The 25,274-nt window shown below is 51.7% G+C and overlaps 2 long non-coding RNA genes across 3 annotated transcripts in view; one reads left to right on the forward strand and one right to left on the reverse strand.

Annotated features, from left to right (window-relative positions):
• LOC139037055 (uncharacterized) overlaps positions 1-6,115 on the forward strand; it is a 29,438-nt gene extending 23,323 nt beyond the window's left edge. For both annotated transcript variants that reach the window (XR_011489840.1, XR_011489841.1), the window contains exon 4: positions 1,079-6,115. This is a non-coding gene — a long non-coding RNA (uncharacterized lncRNA). The remainder of the gene's footprint in view (positions 1-1,078) is intronic.
• On the reverse strand, positions 3,393-10,474 carry LOC139037056 (uncharacterized). The gene is made up of 2 exons (XR_011489842.1): positions 10,399-10,474; positions 3,393-9,394 (listed from the first exon to the last, which is right to left on the reverse strand). It is a non-coding gene; the product is annotated as an uncharacterized lncRNA (long non-coding RNA).
• Positions 10,475-25,274: the final 14,800 nt, after the last annotated feature.

The raw sequence follows: 25,274 nt of genomic DNA on the forward strand, positions 1-25,274 counted from the left end.
GAATACTGGAGAGGGTTGCCATGCCCTGCTCCAGGGGCTCTCCCTGACCCAGGGATGGAACCCCTGCCTCTTACGTCTCCTGCATTGACAGGCAGGTTCTTCACCACCAGAGCCCCCGGGAAGCCACTGTGGCATGCCTTAATGGTTTTTCACTCCAAAATCAGCTGATGGGGCAGCCCTATGTTAGGCACATTACTACTCTTATAATAGAAGAAAAGTAATGCATGGCAAACCACATTCTGGGTCTAACAGCTTCTGCCTAGAAGTGACACATTTCCTTGACTAAAGCAAACCCTGTGACCCAGCCAGATGGCAGTGGGGTGGGAAGGCACAATTCTCCCTTCCCAGAAAGCCAGCAGTAAATGTTTCTGAACAGCAAAATTACCCCAGACCCCCCCTGAAATTTTGTGTAAAGGGTAAGTAGGCTAGGGAGATAGGGAGATGCATAGATAGTAGGGAGATAGGTGGTCTGATCAGAGGATTCTTTCTTGAGTTAACCTAAGTCTAAGCTTTATAATCTTTCCCTCTAGCTATGCAGAAGTCATTTTTAGACTAGGGTAGCCATTCTGGGCCCAAATCTGGATGGCTGAGTTTTCTTTAGGGGGTAGGATAATTTGGGGGGGCGGGGCGGGCAGGCAATGCAAAATGAAAATGCGGAACCCCTTGTTCAAAAATTATTAAGAATTTCAAGACCGGGACAGTAAAGCCGCTGGCCAAGCGTGGAGCTCCTTTCAGCGTGCGTGCTGCACAGCGGGACAGGGTGTCTGCCCAGGATGCTGGGCCTGTGTGTGGGTGCCCGTGGTTCAGAACATTCCGGGTGGCTAGCACTTCCCTCTCCTCCCCTTCTTCCTTTTAAAAATGCTTCATTAATTTCTTGGCTTCGGCACACGGCATGTGGGAGCTTAGTTACCCGATCAGAGATCGAACCTTCACCCCTTGCCCTGGAAGTGCAGTCTTTCCTTTTCTGAACTGTTCATTTTGTACTGGGGTGTAGCGGACCAACAGTGCTGTGATGGTTTCAGGAGACCAGTGGAGGGATTCAGCCGTACGGACATACATGTGTCTGCTCTCCCCGCAGGAAGTGCAGCGCCGGAGTTGCTGGACCATCAGGGGAGTCCCGTCTCTGCTTTCCACTCTGATCCCTCCTCCCCTCTGGGCGCCTCCCCACTCGCTGCTTCTCAGACCTGAGTAAGCTGGTCCATGGCTCGTTGGCCGGATCACCACTTCCCTCCACCCCCTAAGAAGCGCCTGCGCTCGAGAAGCCCTCGAATTGTGTGAGGACCACAGCGAGCTGCAGGGAAGCGGAATCGGGCATCCCAGCAGTCCATGTCTCCCGTCCACGACGGCGCTCTGACCTTCTCCATCATCCTCAGGCCTCTGTCTTCTGGTTCACTGGCAGATGAGAGCAGCCACCTTCTCAAAGCTCTGACCTCCCGACGGTTCACCCTCAGATGAGAGCAGCCACCTTCTCAAAGCTCTGACCTCCCGACGGTTCACCCTCAGATGAGAGGGGCCATCTTCTCAAACCTCTGACCTCCTGACGGCTCACCCGCAGATGAGAGGGGCCATCTTCTCAAACCTCTGACCTCCTGACGGCTCACCCGCAGATGAGAGGGGCCATCTTCTCAAACCTCTGACCTCCTGACGGCTCACCCGCAGATGAGAGGGGCCATCTTCTCAAACCTCTGACCTCCTGACGGCTCACCCGCAGATGAGAGGGGCCATCTTCTCAAACCTCTGACCTCCTGACGGCTCACCCGCAGATGAGAGGGGCCATCTTCTCAAACCTCTGACCTCCCAACGGCTCACCCGCAGATGAGAGGGGCCATTTTTTCAAAGCTCTGACCTCCTGACGGCTCACCTGCAGATGAGAGGGGCCATCTTCTAAAAACTCTGACTTCCTGACAGCTCACCCGCAGATGAGAGGGGCCATTTTCTCAAAGCTCTGACCTCCCGACGGTTCACTCACAGATGAGAGCTGCCATCTTCTCAAAGCTCTGAACTCCTGATGGTTCACCGGGCAGATGACAGCGGCCATCTTCTCAAAGCTCTGACCTCCCAACGGCTCACCCACAGATGAGAGGGGCCATCTTTTCAAAGCTCTGACCTCCTGACAGCTCATCCGCAGATGAGAGAGGCCATCTTCTCAAAGCTCTGACCTCCTGACGGCTCACCCGCAGATGAGAGTGGCCATCTTCTCAAATCTCTGACCTCCTGACGGTTCACCCACAGATGAGAGGTGCCATTTTCTCAAAGCTCTGACCTCCTGATGGTTCACCTGCAGATGAGAGTGGCCATCTTCTCAAATCTCTGACCTCCTGACGGTTCACCTGCAGATGAGAGTGGCCATCTTCTCAAATCTCTGACCTCCTGACGGTTCACCCACAGATGAGAGGTGCCATTTTCTCAAAGCTCTGACCTCCTGATGGTTCACCTGCAGATGAGAGTGGCCATCTTCTCAAACCTCTGACCTCCCGACAGTTCACCCACAGACAAGAGCTGCCATCTTCTCAAAGCTCTGACCTCCTGACAGCTCATCCGCAGATGAGAGCGGCCATCTTCTCAAAGCTCTGACCTCCCAATGGCTCACCCGCAGATGAGAAGGGCCATCTTCTCAAAACTCAGACCTCTCAATGGCTCACCCGGCAGACGAGACCAGCCATCTTCTCAAACTCTGACCTCCCGATGGTTCACCTGACCGACGAGAGCAGCTGTCTTCTCAAGCCTCTGACCTCCCGACGTGTGCATCCACCCCAACCCTCTGAGGAACCAGGGTCCAGCCTCCCGCCTCAGCCTTGGACCATTCCCCCGTTAATTATCTTTAAACCTTTTTGCCTTCATCTGTTTTACTTTCTTTCAACGGGATCCTTCCTATTGACTTTTATTTTTCATATAACAGCTTAAAAAAATAAAAGTTTTAAAAATATATAATTCATATACAACTTACCTATTTAAGTGTACAACTGAATAATTCTTAGTGTATTCAGTTATGCAATCATCATTACAGTTGTTTTTTTAAAGAAACTTAAAAAAAATTTTGTTTGGTTCCAGTTTAACTGAGATATAATTGCCATACAGCATTATATAAATGTAAGGTATTCCCTGGTAGCTCAGCTGGTAAAGAATCCACCTGCAAAGCAGGAGAACCCAGTTTGATTCCTGGGTTGGCAAGATCCCCTGGAGGAGGGCATGACAACCCACTCCAGTACTCTTGCCTGGAGAATCCCATGGACAGAAGAGCTGGGTGGACTACAGTCCATGGGGTCACAAAGAGTTGGACATGACTGAGTGACTGACTACAGCAGATATGGTGTAAGAGTTTAGTGAATATCCATCATCTTATATAGATATTGATGCAACATTAAAGAAATAGAAAAAATGTGAGTCTGATCTCTTTTTCGATGAGTTCTTTTGTTTATTTGGGTCATTGATTGGTTTTGAAGTATGATCAACCTACAGCAGTATATTTCTTCCTGTTATACAACATAGTGATCAGTTTTACTTTTTTATTTTTTCTGATTCTGCAGATGAAATTCATTTTACAGAAGAGACTATTTAGAATGGGAACAAATCACAACAGATTACAAAATTTAAAAAGATGGCAAATGCTACAAAGTCACAAAATCCAGAAAAGTAACACTGCAACCAATTTTAGAACATTTCATCACCCTGAAAAAACTCTCATACCCATTAGCAATTATTTCCCTTTTCACCTCCCCTGCCCCACAGCCCTAGGCAACCACTGATATACTTTGTTTCTATAGATTTGCCTGTTCTGGACATTTTAAGTAAATGGACTCATACACCTTGTGATTCTTCGTTACTGACTTCTTCCGAGTAGTAAAAACCAGCTTTCATTCTTGATGCTTTAAACAATCAGCTTCTTGTATTGGGTACCGTTGTGCTTAGTTGCTCAGTTGAGCCCGACTCTTTGCAAGTGCATGGCCTGCAGCCCGCCAGGCTCCTCTGTCCATGAAGATTCTCCAGGCAAGAATACTGGAGTGGGTTGCCATGCCCTCCTCCAGGGTCTTCCCAACCCAGGGATCGAACCGGGGTCTTCTGCATTGCAGGCAGGTTCTTTACTAGTTGAGCTACCAGGGAAGCCATGTATTAATACTTCATGATTAAAAAATTGCCAAATAATATTCCACTGTATGGCTATACCACATTTTACTTGATGGGTATTTCGGTTGTTTTGACTTTTTGGTCATTATGAATAATGCCTGAATGAACATTTGTGTATGTGTTTTTGTGTGGAAATATATTTTCATTTCTGCCAGGTACATGCTGAGGAGTGGAATTGCTGGGCCATATGGTAACTTGGAAGGAAAGTCATGACCAACTTAGATAGCATATTAAAAAGCAGAGACATTACTTTGCCAACAAAGGTCCATTTAGTCAAGGCTATGGTTTTTCCAGTGGTCATGTATGGATGTTGGACTGTGAAGAAAGCTGAGCCCTGAAAAATTGATGCTTTTGAACTATGGTGTTGGAGAAAACTCTTGAGAGTCCCTTGGACTGCAAGGAGATCCAACTGATGCTGAAGCTGAAACTCCAGTACTTTGGCCACATCACACGGAGAGTTGACGCAATGGAAAAGACCCTGATGCTGGGAAAGATTGAAGGCAGGAAGAGAAGGGGACGACAGAGGATGAGATGGCTGGATGGCATCACTGACTCGATGCACATGAGTCTGAGTAAACTCTGGGAGTTGGTGATGGATGGGGAGGCCTGGCGTGCTGGGGTTCATGGGGTTGCAAAGATTCGGACACGACTGTGATTGAACTGAACTGAACTGATGGTAACTCTAGGCCTTCTCTGGTCATAGCCATAAGGAATCTACCTGCAATGCAGCAGGCACAGGTTCAATCCCTGGGTTGGGAAGATCCCCTAGAGAAGGGAATGGTAACCCACTCTGGTATTCTTGCCTGGAGAATCCCAGAGGAGCCTGGTAGGCCACAGTCCACAGAGTCACAAAGTCGGACACAACTGAAGCAACTTAGCACACACGCACGTGGTAACTCTATCGTTAACATTTTGAGGAAGTGCCAGATAGTTTTCCAAAGTGGCTGCATTATTTTACATTCCCACCAGCAGTGCGTGAGGTTTTCAATTTCTCTACATCTTTGCCAACACTTATCATCATCTCCCTTTGTGATTACAGCCATCCTTGTGAGTGTGAAATGGTATCTCATTGTGGTTTTGCTTTGCATTTTCTTGATGGATAATGAGGTTGATTATCTTTTCATGTGGTTATTGGCCATTTCTATATCTTCTTTGGAAAAATGCCTGTGAAGATCCTTTGCCAGTTTTTAATTGGGTCATTTATCTTTCCATTATTGAGTTGTAACAGTTCTTTTATTATATTCTAGATACAAGCCTCTTATTGGCAATATGACTACAAACATTTTCTCCTGTTCTAGGGGTTGTCTTTTTGCTTTCTTGATGGTGGGTTTGTTTTTTTTTTAATGGATAAAAACATGCAAAGAAGTTTTTAATTTTGCATGAAGCCCAATTTACCCATTTTGAGGCTTTGTTGATGTTGCAGTCTGTGCTTTGGTGTCATATTAAGAAACTGCTGCCTAATCCAAGGTCATGAGATTTACTCCTATGCTTCCTATGAACAGCGTCACAGATTTAGCTCTTAGATTTAGATCTTGGCCCCTGGTGAGTTGGCTTCCCGGTGGCTCAGTGGTAAAGACTCCTTGTGCCAATGTAGGAGATGCAGGAGGTGGGAATTTAACCCCTGGGTTGGGAAGATCCCCAGGAGGAGGAATTGGCAAACCCATTCCAGTATTCTTGCCTGGAAAATCCCATGGACAGAGGAGCCTGGTGGGCTGCCATCCCTGGAGTCACAAAGAGGTGGACACAACTGAAGCAACTGCGCACTCATGCGCACACACCGCTGTGAGTTAATTTTCTATATGGCCTAAGATAAGGATTCAACAGCATTCCTTTATACCATTCTCTAGCACTATTTGTTGAAAAGGTTTTTCTTTCTCCATTGAATTGTCTTGGCATGCTTGCCAAAAATCAATTGACTGTACATGTGAGGGTTTATTCGTGGAGGCTGTATTCTACCCACTGAAATAAATGTCAGTGCTGTCTGTCTTTATGGAGCTCTCCATTTCTTACTGCCTTTCCTCTGGGGTGAAATCTCTGAAGTCTTTCTCCAGAGCTGGGGGCACGGACCGTGGTCCACTTTTTCAGAGGACACTCCTGATTTATGAGCAGGGCACTGAGCAGAGAGGGTGGTCTCAAGTCTTCTCAGCTCACCTTTCTTTTTTCCATGTAAGTTTATTTATTAACTTTTTGGCTCTGCTGGTTTTTGGTTCCGCTGCTGCTTTTTCTCCAGGTGTGGGGAGCGGGGACCACTCTCTAGTTGCAGTGCACAGGCCTCTCATTGAGGCGGCTTCTCTTGTTGCAGAGCACAGGCTCTGGGGCACTCAGGGTCCAGTCATCTCGGTACGTGGGCTCTGTCGCTGTGGCTTGGAGGCTCTAGAGCGAAGGCTCGGTAGTTGTGGTACACAAGCTTAGTGGCTCTGTGGAATGCAGAATGTTCCCAGACCAGGGATCGAACCTATGACCCCGAATTGGCAGGTGGATTCTTATCCACTCCACCACCAGGGAAGTCCTCCGCTTGCCTCTCTTGACATGAACTCGGGTGAGGGCAGTCAGGGTCCCCCTCTTCTTGGCTGGCAATGCCTGGCATGGAGCCTCTCTCCGATCATGATGAAGACTTGGTGGGGGTAAGTGCGCCCTCATATCTTGGTTGCCTTTGCCAAGAGTGGCTCAGTGGGAAAGAATCTGCCTGAAGTGCAGGAGTCACAGGAAATGCCTGGGTCATCCCTAGGTCATGCATCTCCCGGAGGAGAGCAAGGCAACCCACGCCAGTATTCTTGCCTGGAGAATCCCATGGACAGAGGAGCCTGGTGGGCTACAGTCCATGGGCTCGCAGAGTCAGATGACTGAAGTGATTTAGCACAATTGCATAGGCCAGGAGTTTCGCTTTTGCAACTTGGGAGTTTGGGGAAACGAGAAACGACAGTTTGCCTTTCACAGTGAAACAGTTTACACCTTGACTGGGAACTAAGGGGGTAGGAAGGCTCATGTTTTAAGCACAGCTGCCGTTGTTTTGTTGAGATGTGGAGAGAGGGAATGTGTTACAGTTCAGGTTTCACAGATGCTTACTGTTCTCCATGAGACTTAGCTCTTGAATAGCTGTTTCTTCACTTGCTGTCCTGTAGGACGACTCCCGGTGACTGGAAGTGGCTGGGTTTAGTAAGTCATTAGTTAAGCTTGTTTCCTGGGGGGCAGGCGGAACCCCTCACCCTGTAATCTGGAAGTCCCCACTGGCTTTTAAACTCAAGTTTTTGCCATTGAAGAAAAAAAGTTCCATCTGGCTCCAATCGCTGCTCTGATTCTTTTTGCTTTCCCCGCCAAAGTTCTAGTAAAAGTTCTGGACATTTCCAACCTTCTCCTCAGCGACTTTAAACAGGTTTTCCATGCCCATTTGTCCTGAAGGAGCGGCTTATTTCTAAGGTCAGCAGGGATTTCCACGTCTCCGTGTCCGTCAGGTATTTTTCTCTCATCTTAGTCCATCTGTCAGCAGCATCCCACCACCATCACCTGTCCCCTCCTCCTTGAACTGTCCTCTGCTCCTGGACGCGGTGACTGGACACCCACCTGGACCACCTCCTTTCCCTCCTCTGCAGGTGCGTTCCTCTCTGCTAGCCGCTGAGAGGGGTCCTCAAGGCCCTGGCCTGGACTCTGCCTTAATTTTCAGTTGCTGAGAAACAAAGGAACCTCAAACTTAGCAGCGTAGAAAGCAGGCTTTCATGATCCGTTTCTCTGGGTCAGGAGTCTGGCTCTTGTACAGCTAGGTGTCTCCTGGCAGGAGTCTCACCAGCCGTGAAGATGTTGCCTGGAGCTGAGTCATCACCCGAAATCTCCACCAAGACCACAGAAGCTGCTTTCAGTCTCCTCCACGTGGTTATTGGCAGGAGTCGTTTTTCACAGGATGTTGGACGGAGGGTGTCAGGCTCCCATCGGCTGTCGGTCAGAGGTCTCCCTGGGTCCTTGCCGTGGGGTCCATCTATAGGGCAGCTTGCACCATGGTGGGCATCCCTCAGGGCAAGTGAGTGGAGGAAAGGACAGCCAAGCTGGAAGCCAGACTTTGTAATCTAACCTTGGCAATGACAACCCATCACTTTTACTATACTTTGCTTTTTAGAAGCAAGTCAGTAGCTCCAGCCCACATTTAAGAGATACTGTTTGCATGCTAAGTCACCTCAGTCATGTCTGTGATGCTATGGACTGTAGCCCACCAGGCTCTGCTGTCCATGGGCTTCTCCAGGCAGGGATACCGAAGTGGGTTGCCATGCCCTCCTCCAGGTGATCTTCCTGACCCAGGGATTGAACCCGTGTCTCTTATGTCTCCGGCACTGACAGGCTCTTTACCGGGAGGTGGAGATTATACCGGGGCCATCCTCGCAGCTGCCTGCCACAGGCTCCCTTCTCTTCTCCCTGCGCCTTGGATGCCTTTAAACTTTAATTACCAGCCACACGAGAGAGGGAGATGACTTACAAACTCATATTTGCAGTCGAAACCTACTTTCTGAGTTCCAGACTCATGTCTGACTGATCAGCTGCCATTTCACTTGGATCTCTCAAAGGCTACTCAAATATAGACCATCTGAAGCTGGACTCGTGGGCCTCCCGCAGACCTGGCCTTCCTCCTCTCTGTCCTACCTGCGGGTTATGGTGCACGTCGAGCTGTGGGACGGAGTGGCAGGAGGGCGGCTCAGCTCTCCTCCAGGAGCGGCCCAGCTGCTTCCCACTCCCGAAGATGTTGTCTTCCTCCACCCGGGCAAAGCTGACTCACCTGGGCCATCCTGTGCCAGACCAAGGGCGGGGGGAGGGGGAAGAAAGTGAAGAGTTGCCAATTTCCTTCTTAAAAGATGCGGAAATAGAGACAGACACAGAGAACAAACGTGTGGACGCCAAGGGCAGAAGACGGGGTGGGATGAATTAGGAGGCTGGGACTGACATATATATGCTGTGAAGTCGCTCAGTCATGTCCAACTCTTGCGACCCCGTGGACTGTAGCCCGCCAGGCTCCTCCGTCCATGGGATTCTCCAGGCAAGAGTACTGGAGTGGATTGCCATTTCCTTCTCCAGGACATCTTCCCCACCGAGGGACTGAACCCGGCTCTCCCTCATTGTAGGCAGACGCTTTACCCTCTGAGCCACCAGGGAATCCCACATGTACGCTACTATAAATAAAACAGATGACTGGTGAGAACCTACCGGATAACAGGGGCCACCCTACTCAGGGCTCTGCGGCGACCCAAGAGGGAGGGGATCTGTGTGTGCATCCGGCTGACTGACTTTCCTGTACAATGAAAATAAAACTACTTTGTAAAGCAACTATACTCCCATAAAAATATTAATAAAAAAGGATATGACCCAGAAAAAGCCTTTCACAGTCTGCTTCTGTCCCATGGATGCATCCGGAGGCTGCAGCTTGGGAGCGGGCTGAAGCGGGGGAGCCTGGGCGCCCCAGCTCGAGTCTTGCAGCTGCGTCCCCAGTTACAGTTTGCGGGGTTATATTACCGCGTGAGGAAAGCTGAGCACCGAAGAACTGATGCTTTTGAACTGTGGTGTTGGAAAGACGCTTGAGAGTCCCTTGGACTGCAAGGAGATCCAGCCAGTCCATCCTAAAGGAGATCAGTCCTGGGGGTTCATTGGAAGGACTGATGCTGAAGGTGAAACTCCAATACTTTGGCCACCTCATGAGAAGAGTTGACTCATTGGAAAAGACCCTGATGCTGGGAGGGATTGGGGGCAGGAGGAGAAGGGGACGACAGAGGATGAGATGGTTGGATGGCATCACCGACTCGATGGACATGAGTTTGAGTAAACTCCGGGAGTTGCTGCTGGACAGGGAGGCCCGGCGTGCTGCGATTCATGGAGTCGCAAAGAGTCAGACACGACTAAGTGACTGAACTGATTACCGCCTAGACTGAGGTCCCCTAGGAGAAAGGTCTGAGGCAGGGGAGTTCTGCGGTCTTAATAAATTTTATTAGGGAATAAAACCCCAGAGAGAAGACAGAAGTACGTAATAAGATAGAAGTAGAAGTCAGTAATAAGTGATAGAATATCACTTACCCTATTCAATTCTAATAAGGGATAGAAGTAAGTAATAAGAAGCGTGAGGCAGGAAGAAGGGAACGTTAAGAGGACGAGGCACATTATGAACTGGCCCACATGGAGCGAGACTACTCTGAGTTATGTAAACTTCCTGCGCAGACCAGCCCTCTGGGAGAGAATGCCGGAAGAATTTTTCCTCTGGCTTCTGTCTCCCAGGGTCACCAGTTGGTCCCCTGGGGTGCTCACCCTTTTGTTGTTCTGCCTCGGAATTCGAGGACGCCAGGCAGCGGCCATGTCAACAGGAAGCCCCAGCGTGGGCGGGGAGGAGGCGTGGTCTGCGCCGGCGGTCGGAGCCGTCCGCCGGTCCGCCGGTCCGCCCGTCCGTCCGTCCACCGGTCCGTCAGCGGGTCCACCCGTCCGCCCGTCCGTCCTCCGGTCCGCCCGTCCATCCGTCCGCCGGTCCGCCCGTCCATCCGGCCGCTGGTCCGTCAGCGGGTTCGCCCGCCCGTCCGCCCGCCGGTCCGCCCGTCCGCCCGTCCGCCCGCCGGTCCGCCCGTCCGCCCGTCCGCCGGTCCGTCCCGCCAGCGGTGCCTGCAGCCCCTTCAGAGCCCTGGCAGAGCTGGAGGCAAAGGGAGAGGGGCCGAGGGGGCCTGAAGTGGCCCGTACGGGACTCGATGCAGTCACCGGAGGAAGGAGAAAAGAGATCCTGGGGTTCACTTACCACTTCCTGCCACACCCCGTTTCCATGAATGACACCCCTGTTCATTTAGTTCCAGCAAGTGAGAAACCTAAGAGGCTCCCTGACAGCTCCCTGTCCTTAGACCTGCTTCTGATCCCACATATCTCCGCCGTCTACTCGCTTCTCTCCGTTCGGACCCCCGTGCTGTTAATCAGGGCTCCTCTCATCTTCTCTGGGGACAAGCATCACTTAATTGAACTCCTTCCTATTCGTTTCCCACATACAACCCAAGCAGGTTTTCTGGAACACCCACTGGATCTTGTCACACACCCTGCTAACTTCAGCCCTTTGACAGCTTACCAGGGCTTGGAGGATAAAGATGAACCGCCTCCTGGTGGCTCACAAAACCGTGTGTGGCCTGGCTCCTGGCTCCTCGTGGGACATGCCCCGCATTGCCTTCTGTTCTAGTCTCACCCGCTGACTTCTGGCTTCAGCTCACTGAAGCTCCAGGCTGCCACAGGACCTTTGCACATGCTCTGCCCAGTACTGGCCAGCCTTTTCTCCTATCTGCCTTCTCATCTTGATGCTCCCAGAGAAGTTACTATTTTCTCAGGGAAGTCTTTCTTAATTCTTTATATATATATATATATATATATATATATATATATATCTCCAGTCCTGGATTCCCCAAGAGGCAGGCTGAGTATGTATTTTGTATTTCAGGTGTTAGTGAAACACGGTCACTCCTAATTTTTTGTAAGATGCTCATTTCAAAGAAGTCAGCATGGGAAAGACAAGACTTTTGAAATTTCACTCTCCTTATCTGTTTTTTGTTTGTTTGCTTTGTTTTGGCTGTGCTGCAGACTTGCAGGGTCTCAGTTCCCCAGAGATTGAACATGCACCCTCAGCAGTGAAAGCACGGAGTCTTAACCATCAGACCATCAGGGAATCCCCCAATACTTATCTTTTGATTCTGTTTGTTTTTATTCCACATTGGTTGTGGGGACTTCCCTGGCACTCCAGTGGTTAGGACTTGATCTTCCAGTGCAAGGGGTGCGGGTTCCATCCCTGGGTGAGGCGCTAAGATCTCACATGCCTCTCGGCCGTAAAACCAAATGTAAAACAGAAGCAATACTCAGCCATGTCCAACTCTTTGCAATCCCACAGACTATGGAAGCAAGTCAGTAGGTCCAGCCCATGTTTAAGAGGTGTTGTTTGCATGCTAAGTCACTTCAGTCGTGTCTAACTCTTTGTGACCACATGGACTGTAGCCCACCAGGTTCCTCTGTCCATGGACTTTTCCAGGCAAGAGTACTGGAGTGGGTTGCCATTTCCTACTCCAGGGGACTTTCCTGACCCAAGGATTGAAGCTACATCTCTTGCATCTCCTGCATTGGCAGATGGATTCTTTACCACTGTGCCACCTGGGAAGCCCAAGTAACAACTTCAATAAAGGCTTTAAAAACGGTCCACATCACAAAATCTTAAAAAAAAAAATGATTGTGGAGGAGGTCATAATCTTTTCAGTACTTAAAGCCTCAAGGAATCAGGATCTAAACTCTGGCTGTGGAAATAATTCTCCTTCCACTTTTGCAGGTTTGCTTTTTTACATCATTAGTTAGAAATCTGTCTAATTTAGAAATCTGTCGGTTAGACAGGTTAATCTGACAGTTAGAAATCTGTCTCCCCCTCAAGCCTCTCAGTCTTTTTTTTGTCCTTCCTTCCTTTCTTTCTTTCTTTTCATCCCTCCATTTTCCTTCCTTCTTTTCTTTCTTTCTTTCTGTCTTTTCCAAAAGCCCAGCGTCTCCACATCGATGCCACATCAAATCCTGCAGACAGAGGTGTGGGTGAAGTGCAGAGGGTGGGCTTTACAGCTTTGCCAGGTAAGGGAGACACACCAGGCTCCCGTTTCCGAAGACTGTGTGTCCCCAGGCTCCTGGTCTTCTGAAGGTAGAGGCCTTGGCAGTGTTCTGGCTCACAAGTGAACTTAGCGTAGCATCTCCCAAGGAGGGGAAGCCCAGGAAACCTTTGCTGAGTGAGTCGCGAGAGCGCAGAACTCCGGCCTGGCTCGGTCACCCACGAGCTTTGTCCTACACCTGTCTGTGCTGGAGATCACTCCTCATCTGAGCGTCTGGGGCCTGAGAAACGGGGAAAGGCATTTCTAGAAAGAGGAAAAGAAGAAGGCATGCACACCTGTTGAGATGTCGTTAATTAAATCTCTATGTGGCTAAGACTGGAATAGCTAAGAGGGGTTATGAAAAGTGAAGTGAAAGTTGCTCAGTTGTGTCCGACTCTTTGTGACCCCATGGACTCCATGGAGTTCTCCAGGCCAGAATACTGGAGTGGGTAGCCTATCCCTTCTCCAGAGGACCTTCCTGATCCAGGAATTGAACTGGGGTCTCCTGCATTGCAGGTGGATTCTTTACCAGGCGAGCTAGAGGGGTTATGGGTAAAGAATTTTTCTAGATTCACACTTCTTGCTTGGGCCCACTCGATTGTGCTTCTGCCTGTTTTTTCATGCTACAAATTGGTGGGTGTAATAGGAGAGGTTTCAGTACAAATTTGATGAAGAGAGAAGATGCTGATCAATTCTCAGTTACATTCTCCTAAAGGCTGGACGGTTCATGTAGGGTGAGTGGAGGCTGGCATTGCTGTTCTGTGAGTAGCCACAAGGTGGCGCTGGGTGCCCAGTCATGAGACTTGCCTCAGGACTAACCCTTCAACCTTTTTTAAGTGACAGTTTGTTTAACCAAGATTCCTTAGTCTCTTTCCAGTCCATAATTTTCTTTAACAAAACAGAGTTATGCTTTTCCTTTTCATGGATATCTTCAGAGAATGACATGCTTGTTGAAGAGTCATATCGAGGATGATTCAATGTCTCTGGGTTTTTTACGCAGGCATCTTCCAGAGAGAAAATGGTAGGAACATTTCCTTTCCTATATGGGAGTCATAAAATGATATTGGATAATTGCAGCGCAATATAACCACATTTCAGGAGAGAACGCATAGCTCACAACTCTGAGCTGCGTGTCGGGGCCTGGCACTCGACTCTCCAGGAGACTGGAGGCCTGAGCTGAGCTTAAGACACGGTCAAGCCTGGATCATCAGCTGGTTTGACTCTGAGTTCTCTTTGCTGGACTTTCCAGGTGGCACTCGTGGGAAAGAATCCGCTTGCCGATGCAGGAGACACAGGAGATGTGGGTTCGATCCCTGGGTCAGAAAGATCCCGCTGGAGGAGGAATCGGAAACCCGCTCCAGTGTTCTTGCCTGGAGAATCCCACGGACAGAGGAGCCTGGTGGGCTCCAGTCGGTGGGTTGCAGAGTCCGGCATAGCCACTGAGCACGCATGCCCCTCTTTGCTAAGGATTCTGAGCACAGCCCCAGGGTTGGAAGATTCTGGCGTTGGCAATTCCAAGATTACTTGGGAGCTTAGAGGAAGGACAGGCCTGCCTTTCCTGAGCCCCCTGGCCGCCCAGCGGGTGGAGTCTCCGCCCAGCGGCAGAGTTTCCAGAAGTCAGGCGGGCTCAGAGGAAGGTGGAGACTGAGTTCCAGCTCGCGTCCACCAGAGGGCAGCATGGCACAGCCGTCAGGGGCTTTGCCGCTGCCCGCCAGGCCCCCGCAATCCGTAACTCGGGAGGTCGCTCTGCACTCCTGTGCGCTCTGCACCGTCTCCAGTGCTCACGTCCATCTCCGCAAAGAGCCCTGGGCCCCCGCAGTCACAAAGGTGGGAGACGCTGGCGCACCTGCCTCGGGCCCTCCTGGCAAAGATCGCAGCCCTTGGATACCTGTGGTACCCCTGGAGCTGATGGGAAAGTCATCAGTGGAGCCCTGTGGCGTCCAGACAGGGACCCGTCTGTGCTCACACCCAGCAGCTGACTGTCCCACTGGCAGCTCCCGAAGCCGTGGGCAGGTAGATCAGCTACCTTTCCTGGCCTGAGAAACGAAGAAAGTGTCATTAAAAAAAAACAAGGAAAAAAAAATGACTTTATAGATTGTTCCAAAAAGGAGAACTTCACAGACTCTATTCAGTTCAGTTCAGTTGCTCAGTCGTGTCTGACTCTTTGCGACTCCATGGATTGCAGCACGCCAGGCCTCCCTGTCCATCACCAACTCCCAGAGTTTACTCAAACTCATGTCCATTGAGTCGGTGATGCCATCCAACCATCTCATCCTCTGTCGTCCCCTTCTCCTCCTGCCCCCAATCCCTCCCAGCATCAGGGTCTTTTCCAATGAGTCAACTCTTTGCATGAGGTGGCCAAAGTACTGGAGTTTCAGCTTCAGCATCAGTCCCTCCAATGAACCCCCAGGACTGATCTCCTTTAGGATGGACTGGTTGGATCTCCTTGCAGTCCAAGGGACTCTCAAGAGTCTTCTCCAACACCACAGTTCAAAAGCATCAATTCTCTAGCACATAGCCTTTTTCTTTTTTAATGAATTTTTAAACATTTTGTGAAATTACATGGGGAAGAGCATTTCCGTGTGTGGGCCGTGCCCGACGCACTTTACTAATCACTTTGGTTGATAAGTTTCACCTACTACTAGTGGTTGCATTTGTGTGGCTCTTAAGGAGAGAAGTCCTTCCCTCTCAAATCTACCTGTGGCCAAAAAATCCCCAAGTCCTCTCCATAGGCCAGGCCTGGGTCCAGACAGCTGCCCCTGTTTCCTAACAAGCATCTCTATTCTGACACCCCTCAAAGATGCCGTCATCTCTTTTTAATTGTGTATTTTTATTCATTTGTTATTATTTTTGGCTGTGCCGTGTGGCTCGTGGGATCTTAGTTCCCTGAGCAAGGATTGCACCCAGGCCCCCTGCACTGGGGTGAAGACTTAACTACTGCACCACCCGGAAGGTCTCCAGAGTGATCATTCTAAAGCTTGGATCTGACCCTCTTAGCTCAGCGCTACCCCATAGGAATATAATAGGAACGACACGTGTGCTTTTACTTTCTCCAGTAGTCACACTGAAAAAGTGACGGAAACGAGTGAAGTTCATTTTACTGCAGACTTTATTTGCCTCAATGTATCCAAAGCATCAGCTGATGTGCAATCAATATAAAAGCTTACCAATGCGCTATCTGACATGGCATTTTTATTTATTCATCAGCAGCTCCACTTGGCATTTGGGACCTCTGTTCCCTGGCCGGGGATTGAACCCACATTCTCTGCATTGGAAGGGCAGAGCCTTAACCACTGGACCACAGGGAGGCCCCTGTTGCATTGTATTTTATCCTGCAACTTATCCTCATTCACCCTGGCCACCCTTCAAGTCCTTGAAGTGCTGTAGCAAGTGGGTAATGCACCGGTCCAGCTCTTCAGCGTCTCTTTTTCATTTTGTTTTATTTGGCCATGCCCCTTGACTTTTGGATCTTACTTCCCTGAGCAGGGCTTGAACCCAGGCCCCTGGCAGTGAGCGCAGTGAGAGTCCTACCCTCTGGACCGCCCGGGACTTCCTCGATGTCTCTGTAACGGCAGTCGTGGTGGCCGACTTCCCAGCCTGATCTGTCTTTAGCCCCAGGACATCTGCTGCTCTTTCTTTCGCATCTCTGTACTTCTGCCCACGTCTTTTCGCCTCCCTGGCGATGTCTCCAAGTAGCGATCACTACTGTCTCGTGGAACCTCATACTAACCCTGTAAGGTAGACACTACCATGACTCCCATTGTACAGACGGGAAAACTGAGGCTTGAAATGATTGGGCGGCTCACCCAACGGCAACACAACACGACTGGTGAGCGGTAGCTCTGGGCTCGGAACCACTCTGCTCCACTGAAGGAAGCCTGTGGATGGAGCAGGTATGCTCCAGATGGGACTGGAATGCGCTTCCAGGGCAGGAGTGAGTGTCTGGTCAGCAGAGGTATTCAAGAAGCTGCTGAATGATGGCCCTTGGACCGAGGTGCCGTGGAGGACATTTCTGCACATTACCTACTTGCCACAGTCGCTATCAAGCACTCGAGAGGTGGCCAGGGCGAATGAGGTTGAGCTGCGGGTATCAAATACAATACGAGGAGGATTGCTCTCCCTACAGTGTGAGGCGCATGTGGCTTCTGTGTAACAGACGGAGGATGCGAACCCTCAGCTTAGGCTCCAGGGTGGGGGCAGGGTGGCAGGCTGACGGCGCTCTGAGCAGCTCTGAGGCCCTGGGATGCCTTCCCACCCTGGGACTGGGGGCCGGGCTGCAGGCAGCCTGGACAGGCAGCGCTAGCTCGGGCTCTGGCCTGGGGTGGGGGGAAAGCCTTGACTTCCTTGTCAGTGGCTCGAAGCTCCCGTCTCTGACTGCGTTGGTCTCTCCCCTGGACGGCCGGGCCACACATCCTCCCATTGTCAGCGCCGGTCCGGCACCTCTGTTAGTTTAGACTCACTGTATATATTTTTGGCAACACCGAGCAGCTCTCCTGCAGGCCGATGGAGCGGGGTGTGAGTGGAGGTCCAGCCCGGCCGCCCCTTCCTGCCCTCTTTCCGGGCCCTGCTGTTTCCTGTCCTGCTGTCTCCTGCTCGAGGCCCCCTCCCCTCCCAGCCTCACAGAGGGGCTTCCTCTGGGTGCGACCTCCAGGGATGGGAGGGGGAGGCCCAGGGGGGCAGGGGATGGGGGCTGGGTCCCATGGGGAAGCCTGGAGGCGCTCCCCTTCCCTCCCCCGGCCTCACTTTCCTCTTCGGCAAAGTCAAGTGTGCACAGCGGATAAGCGGCTGCCAGCTCCTCACCAGCAAAGGCCACTCTGCCCGCTTTCCTGACCTCCCCTCACTAAGGAGTCATCACTTTGGAGGAGTCTGTTTATCCAGCCCACTCCATTTGTTCAATGATGATGGATGCGTCTTCCCAGCTTTTGTTCACCGGGGCACCCTGGGCAGCATGGGGTCACCAGAGTCAGCGGCGAGGCACGAAATCCAAGCCCAGCAGGCAGACGGGGTGATCTCCTTCAGGGGGCGGCGGGGCACCAGGCTTTATGAAACGCTGATGCTGCTCCCGGAGACTTCCTCTCCCCCGTTACCTGTCCTCACAGGGCCCCTGACCTCAGCTTGGGAATCAACGGCCTCAGCACCAGTTAGGAGTCTTTCCTCTTGGAAGTCATGGGAAACTGGCCCTCCATCCAGGTGGTCTTGAGGAAAGCCCTGGGCACCTCTGAAGGTATAGAAATGGTGCTCCTTCCGCCTGCAGCCCTATCGTCCCTGCGTATTTACTAGTGATCCGTTAAGTCTAGGGTGGACAGCAAGGAGATCCAACCAGTCCATCCTAAAGGAAATCAGTCCTGAATATTCATTGGAAGGATTGAGGCTGAAGCTGAACTTCCAATACTTTGGTCCCCTGATGGGAAGAGCTGACTCGCTGGAAAAGACCCCGAGGCTGGGTCTTTTCAGGGAATTAGGGAAAGATTGAGGGCAGGAGGAGAAGGGGGTGACAGAGGATGAGATGGTTGGATGGCATCACCGGCTCAATGAACGTGAGTTTGAGCAAACTCAGGGTGACAGTGAAGGACAGGGAAGCCCGGAGTGCTGTAGTCCATAGGGTCACAAAGAGTCAGACATGACTTAGCGACTGACCAGGTGTAGGGTGCTGTGCTCAGTCATGGGGGAAGTGGGTAGTGATGGGTAAAGAGGTGAGAGAGGCGGGTGTGGAGATAAGGAGAGGCTTCCAGACCCCTCTTCTTACTGACAGTCTAACCAACAACCCATTAGATGGGGTTTGGTTCCATGACGGGGAAGATGACACTGCCCATCACTGACTTCTCACCCAGAGAGTCAGTTTGCTTCCTTCTTTTGACCTTTCTTTTTTTTTTTTTTTTTACAGGAAATCCACTTCTCCAATCACCTCTGGGAGCCACTGCCACAATCCCCAGAGTTGCAGAAAACTAGTGCCTGCTGGCTCAGCATCCTCACGGACCGACAGGGAAACTGAGGCTCAGAGAGGGGAAGAGCCTTGTCTAGGGTCACAGTGCGCCAGTCATTCAGGTTTCGGCCAGAACATTGGCGCTCCTAGGAGGGAGGTTTCGGTGGTCTACCTTGTCAAAAGCCGACCGTTTCCTTGTGTTTCCTCTGTCATTGTCCATAACTTTCTGATCATTGCATTTACTGACGACTTATTTATTTTGTCCGTTTCCTGCCTCTAGAAGGTATGTTCAGGGGATCAGGGATGCGGTCTAAATTGTTCACAGTATAGTAGCTGCTCAATAAGTATTTGCTTATTGAGTGAATGGATTCATGATCAAGATGAAATTGGTCATCTTGGAACATGAAAAAGCTCATGTTTTCTGGCCCCTAGGCCAGTGGGTTTTCCTGCATTTGCTCTCCCGAGATCCCAGGACATCCAAGAGTCCTGGAGTCCTGGCTGGGGCTTTGAAGGAGCACCAAATGGCCAGGGGGGAGAAGGGGCCCTTGAGGATGTGGGTCCGCTTCAGTGACCAGAGGCAGCTGGCCATTTGCTGTGGTCAGATAAGCCAAGACGGGCCCCCCGCCCGCTCCCCCACCCCACCCGGCCCGCTCAGAGGCCGCATCCAGCTGTGAGGAGTGCAGCTGGTGCCCGAGGGAAGGGGGCAAAGGCCCCACGGCCCGGGTGGGTCCTGACGCTGGTGCCCGAGGGAAGGGGGCAAAGGCCCCACGCCTGGGTGGGTCCCGACGCTGGTGCCCGAGGGAAAGGGGCAAAGGCCCCACGCCTGGGTGGGTCCCGACGCTGGAGTGCACAGCAGAGTCTAGGAGCCAGGGGGCTGCCGCTGGCGGCGGGGAGGAGTGTGAGTCCGCGGGCGGGGAGGCAGGCATCCACCCTGAGGTCCTGGCCTGGGGCCGGGCAGGCGAGGCTCCGCGGTGCCCTCGTCCCAGCTCTGAGAGAGAGGCGCTCTTCCTGTCCTCACAGCGCCCTCAGTCAACACACAGGCATACCCAGGCACACCCAGCTCCCGACTGCTCACAGCTGCCCCGTGTGAGCCCGCCTGCCCACGACTGCACAGCCAGACACGGCCAGACATGGCCAGAGACGGCCACACAAAACCAGACACGGCCACACACAACTACACACGGCCACACACAGCCACACACAACCACACAGGGCCACACACGGCCACACACGGCCACACACGGCCACACACAACCACACACAGCCACACACAAAAACATGGCCACACATAACCACATACAACCACACACGGCCACACACGGCCACACTCGGCCACACACAACCACACACAACCACACACGGCCACACTCGGCCACACACAACCACACACGGGCACATACAGACACACACAGACACACACAGCCCCGGCCAAGCCAGTCTCTGCTTTTTGGGCCTGGGACCACAACCGTGAGGGTGGGGTGGGTGAGGGCAATGGACTCCCTGACTCAGAAACCCCCCTTGCCCCCAGCAGTCTGGGCGCTCCTCAAAGGAACCCGCAGCAGGTCCGGGGCGCCGGGCTGCCAGGCTCATCACAATACCCTGAAGAAATCACCCAGGAGAGGGAGAAGGCCTCCGGGAAACCTGCCCGGCCTCTCCAGGGCAGGCCAGCCCAGGGGGACACGGGCCAAGGCTCTGGCCTTGCTGCAGGTCTGCCAGATGGCTCAGGGCAGATGCTTCTAGTCGACTCAGCAAAAGTTACCCTCGTCAGTTCAGCAGAGCCGCCCTGAGGTGACGGCCTTTTTCTATCCTTTCCCTGAGCACACGTTCCCTCGGCTCTAACTCAGCAGACACACCAGCACCAGGTTGAAGGGGAAAGAAATGAAGAGCAGGTTCTGCCCAGGTACGCTCTGCCCGGGGAGGGCTAACTTCTTTTTCTTTCTTTTTTTAAAAACACTTTTTATTATAGTTTAAAAAACCCTTTTATGTTGTATTAGGGTATAACACTAACTATGCTATGATAGCTTCAGGGGTGAGAAGGGCCTCGTGCATGCATAGACACGTATCCACTCTCCCCCAAACCCTCCTGCCATCCAGGCTGCCACGTAACACGGAGCAGAGTTCCCTCTGCTACAGCAGGTCCTGGTGGATTACCCACGTTAAACGCAGTACAGTGCACCTGTCCATCCCAAACTCCCTAGCTATTCCTTCCCCCGTGGCGACCATAAGTTCATTCTGGGGGGGGCTGACTTCTGAGCCTCGGGGCATGTAAGGTCAGCTCCCTGAGACTGGTCCCATTGACCCAACTTTCGTCTCTGCACCGGGTGACCAGGCGCCTCGGGTGTCAGCCTGGGAGAGGAGGCGGGCTGGCTGCTCGGGGCAGGCTGCCATCTTAGGGGCACTCAGACCATCTGGTTCCAGCTGGTTCTTGGCCGGGGCAGGGAGGAGGGGCAGATCTTATCAACATTCCAGCCCCTCTGGCCCCAGTCAATAGCCCCCTCCTGGGCCTAGCTCCTTAGTCCCTCCCGTTTCAGTGGGTCTGGTTCCTCTGGTGAGATTAACTGTTTGTCTGAGTCAGAGAGCCTGGAGGCCAGAGGATTAAAGAAATGGATGAGCATCCTCTCCCGCAGGGGTCTCAGGCTCCTGTCTGCCTCAGGATTCAAGTGGGAGCAGCCAAGAACAGCTGGCTGATTTGGGGGATGCTCCAAGCTCACTTGCTCCCATCCTTCTGTGTTCCTAACTGCAAAGAGCACATCTTTCTGAGAGAACCAGAGCAGCTCTGGATTCACTGGGAGTCTTGATTTTGGCCTTTATCCTGGAAGGTCCTGGGTAGTCATTTTTATTCATAACAGGGCCATCTCTTGCGACCTGACCTGAACTGGTCCCTAGGAGGCCTTAGGTCCCTTTGACAGGTCAAGGTCATCACTGATGGAGTCTTGCTGTTGTTCACTTGCTCAGTTGTGTCTGACTCTTTGTGACCACAGCACGCCAGGCCTCCCTGTCCATCACCAACTCCCGCAGTCCACCCAAACCCATGTCCATTGAGTCGGTGATGCCATACAGCCATCTCATCCTCTGTCGTCCCCTTCTCCTCCCGCCTTCAGTCTTTCCCAGCATCAGAGTCTTTTCCAGTGACGTGGCTGGAAGTTAACCATTGTCATCCAAGCTTGCTGTTGGGTCATAGTGACAGCCATCATGCCCCCTGTACATTCTTCTTCTTCTTTTAAATGGCTTTCTTCTTCTTATTTTTTGCTCATTCAGTTCCTGTAACTTTGTTTTTTACTCTCCATTATCTTTTTGTTATCTTTTTTCCTGGTAGACAGCAAAGGAGCTCAGCCATACATACACCTGCATCCCTTCTCTCCCAGACCCCTCCCATCCAGGCTGCCTGAGCTGAGTCCCCCGGGCCGTACCTTGTTGCCTACTTGAATAGCGCAGTGAGGTGAGGTGTGCTTGGCCGCCTTCTTTAACCTTTTGGCTGAGCCGCACAGCATGTGGGGTCTTGGTTCCCTGACGGGGGGTCAGACCCCTACCCCCTGTGTTGGCAGCTCGGGGCCCTAACCACTGGGCCACCGGGGAAGTCCTCCCGCACAGTCTTCGAGAGACAATGTGCCGGAGCAAGCAGACCCCAGGCAGTTCCTGCTCCGTGTCTTGTGAGATCAAGGAAGCCCCAGATGGATCCTCCTGGGTGCCCGGAGCACCGCGCTGCAGACGGCAGCCCTCCCAGAGGCTGGTCTTGCTAACTTTCCACCTGGCATCTGACACGGGGGGATCCTCTTCGGGGAAGGCTGGTGGCAGGGCAGTTTTTAGATGCACTGTCTGCTGCCTGGTGGGGGTCTCATACCCAGCTCAATCAAGAGTTGGGAGGATCTCAAAGCTATTTGTCAATCTATTTTTAATTTCACCAAAGAGCGGTGGTTTTAACATAAATCTTGGATACCCTAGTACCGTCCTACCTTTTTATGACGCTCAGCAGAGGACAAATGCCTCCATATGAAGAGCTGGAGGGACTTGTGCTGGGCCAGTGCTGAAGACTCTGCATTCCCAGTGCAGGGTGTATGGGTTCCGTCCCTAATTGGGGAACTAAGATCCTGCATGCTGCCTGGCGTGGCCAGAAAGTATTTGGTAAAGAAAACTAAAATGGGTTGGCGTTTTCCCTCTGGGAACGTAGTGGCTTAGTTCATGGACTTGGTTCAAAATCTGGGTTGACCTTGGCCAAATCACGTCACATCCCTGTACCTCAGCGTCCTTATCTGTAAACAGAGATGAATAAAGGTATCTACTTCCGAGAGGGGTTCTGCCAATTAAAAGAGATAAGGAAGACATAAAATAGGAAATGCTTCAAGGAATGCCCAGCACGTGGTAAGTGCGCAATGTGCCGTCTTCATGAGAAAGAGCAACACACTCTCTTCTGTGCGCTGCCTTTGGGGAAAGGCCGTCCAAGGTCCCTGGGGCCGTCCTTATCTCCCCCTCTCCTTTCCCGCCTCTCCCCACTGCACCCTGAGGCTCTGACCTCGCTTGTTTTCATTTCCGTGTCTTTGCATTTCATGTTTCTTCCTCCTGACCTGTCCTTCCTGTTTTTCTGCTTCCTTCTATTCCGGGTAAGTTCCCACTCGAAGGGCACTGCGTGGGGGCCTGGGAACATGTTTTAGTTATCCTGCCGAATCATTTTTATAAGTGGAGTCCCCCAAATTTACAAACATGAGAATTTCCCACTACATTTAGAATCTGGAATTAGGTTAAAAAAAAAAAAAAAAACCAGATGTCAAGCTAGGTTCCCATTTCTGGGTGGCAGCCAGACACTGGGAGTGCCAGAGGCCTCCTTTTGATGGAGTGGTGGAGCGGAATTTTGTTTTTCATTTTCTCACCTTTCTTTTTTTATTGACACATTTTATTTGGCATTGGGGTGTAGCTGATTAACGATGCCGTGAAACTTTCAGGCGCAGAGCCAACTGACCCAGTCACCCATAGACATGTGTCCATTCTCTCTCCTACCCAGACTGCCACGTAACACTGGGCAGAGTTCCCTGGGCTGGACGGCAGGTCCTTGCCGGTTATCCCGTTTTTAAAATTATTTATTTATTTATTTGTCTGCATCAGGCTTAGTTGCTGCACCTTGGGTGTGTCTCTAGTTGTGGCTTGCAGGCTCCAGAGTTGCAGGTTCAGTAGTTCTAGCACATGGGCTTAGGTGCCCCGTGGCCTGTGGGATCTCAGCTACCTGACCAGGGATGGAACCTAAGTCTCCTGCTTTGGAAGGTGGATTCTTAACCACTGGACCAGCCCTGGTTATCCATTTAAGATACAGCAGCATGTACATGTCGATCTCCAACTCCCTAACTACCTCTTACCCCTACTCTTCCCCCTGGAAACCGTGGGTTCCTTCTCTGAGTCTATTTCTTTTCTGTAAATAAGTTAATTTGTGTGATGCAGTGTGCTCGCTCCAGTTTGCCACAGTCTCTACCTCTCCCTATTGTCTCAAACTGGTGGTTTTCCCCATGCACATTTTTAGCCTGGCCCTTGTGAGTATTTCAGTTTGGGGTTCCTGGTTGAAGGCCTCTGGAGCAGATTTTCGGATTAACTCTTGCTTGAGATGACGGATTCTAATTTTGTAAGCCTTGTGCTTTGAAGGTGGCCAAGACTCTTCTCATTTTGCTCCCTCTCACTCTTGACCAACGTAGATGGCAATTTTGAATCCTATCTTGTGCATCGCTCCCTCCTTCCTGCCCAGAGGTCCTGGAGAGGCAAATGGACAGGGCAAAGTCAGTTTCTACGGGATGGTGCCTATGGCATCGACTGCCTCTTTTTCCGTCTCCTCCTTCAGTTTTAACTTCCTGATCCCCAGAAGGTCTTATAGAAACTTCCTGGTCCACGCAGAGCAGGAAGAACTCAAGGACCGAAATGTATCTGTGTTCTCACTGCATAGTAATTCAAACAGCCACTCTTCCATATATGGACTCTCCTTTTCCTAATTCATCCACTCACTTACTCATTCACTCAACCACCATTCGGTGACCACCTACTACATGCCAGGCATTGCTTGGTGCTCGGAGCAGAGGAAAAGCAAAACGAGAAACCAGGAGAACATTTATCCTGTGACCTTGGGCAAGACCTTTACCCGGTTCAGCCTCAGTTTCCCCATAGACCTGACGGCTGGATTAGACATCCTTCAGCCTAGGGTTTCTCTCTGCTGTGACCCTGGCCCTGCATCCTCTGACACTGCCTGCGCTCTCTGGAAACTGCACTCGGCTAACAGCCGAGGGGTCCCACAGACATCTCTCTGTCACTGCATCCGTAGAGCAAACACCCTCCCAAACACCCTCCCGGAGAGGCTCAGAGCTGAGGTGTTACAGAGGATGACGGGCAGGGGAGGGGATGTCTGGTCTGGGCGGGGGCGGGGAGGGCAGGAGGGGAGCGGGGAAGAGGGACCTGAGGGGCTGGACCGGCTTGCCAGGTGGGCCTGCCAGATGCTCGGACCATCCTGCGAAATCTCACACCCTCCTGCCCCCTACCCTCCCAGCTCCAGCTCAGGCTGGCTTTCAATCTGCATAATTTGCCCCATTTAGAGGGGCTGGGAGAGGGTGAGAACGGGGGAGGGGGGGTTTGGGAGCAGAGGCCTGATGAGAGGT

The sequence above is a fragment of the Odocoileus virginianus genome, chromosome 10, assembly GCF_023699985.2.
Source record: "Odocoileus virginianus isolate 20LAN1187 ecotype Illinois chromosome 10, Ovbor_1.2, whole genome shotgun sequence".
Lineage (NCBI taxonomy): Eukaryota > Metazoa > Chordata > Mammalia > Artiodactyla > Cervidae > Odocoileus > Odocoileus virginianus.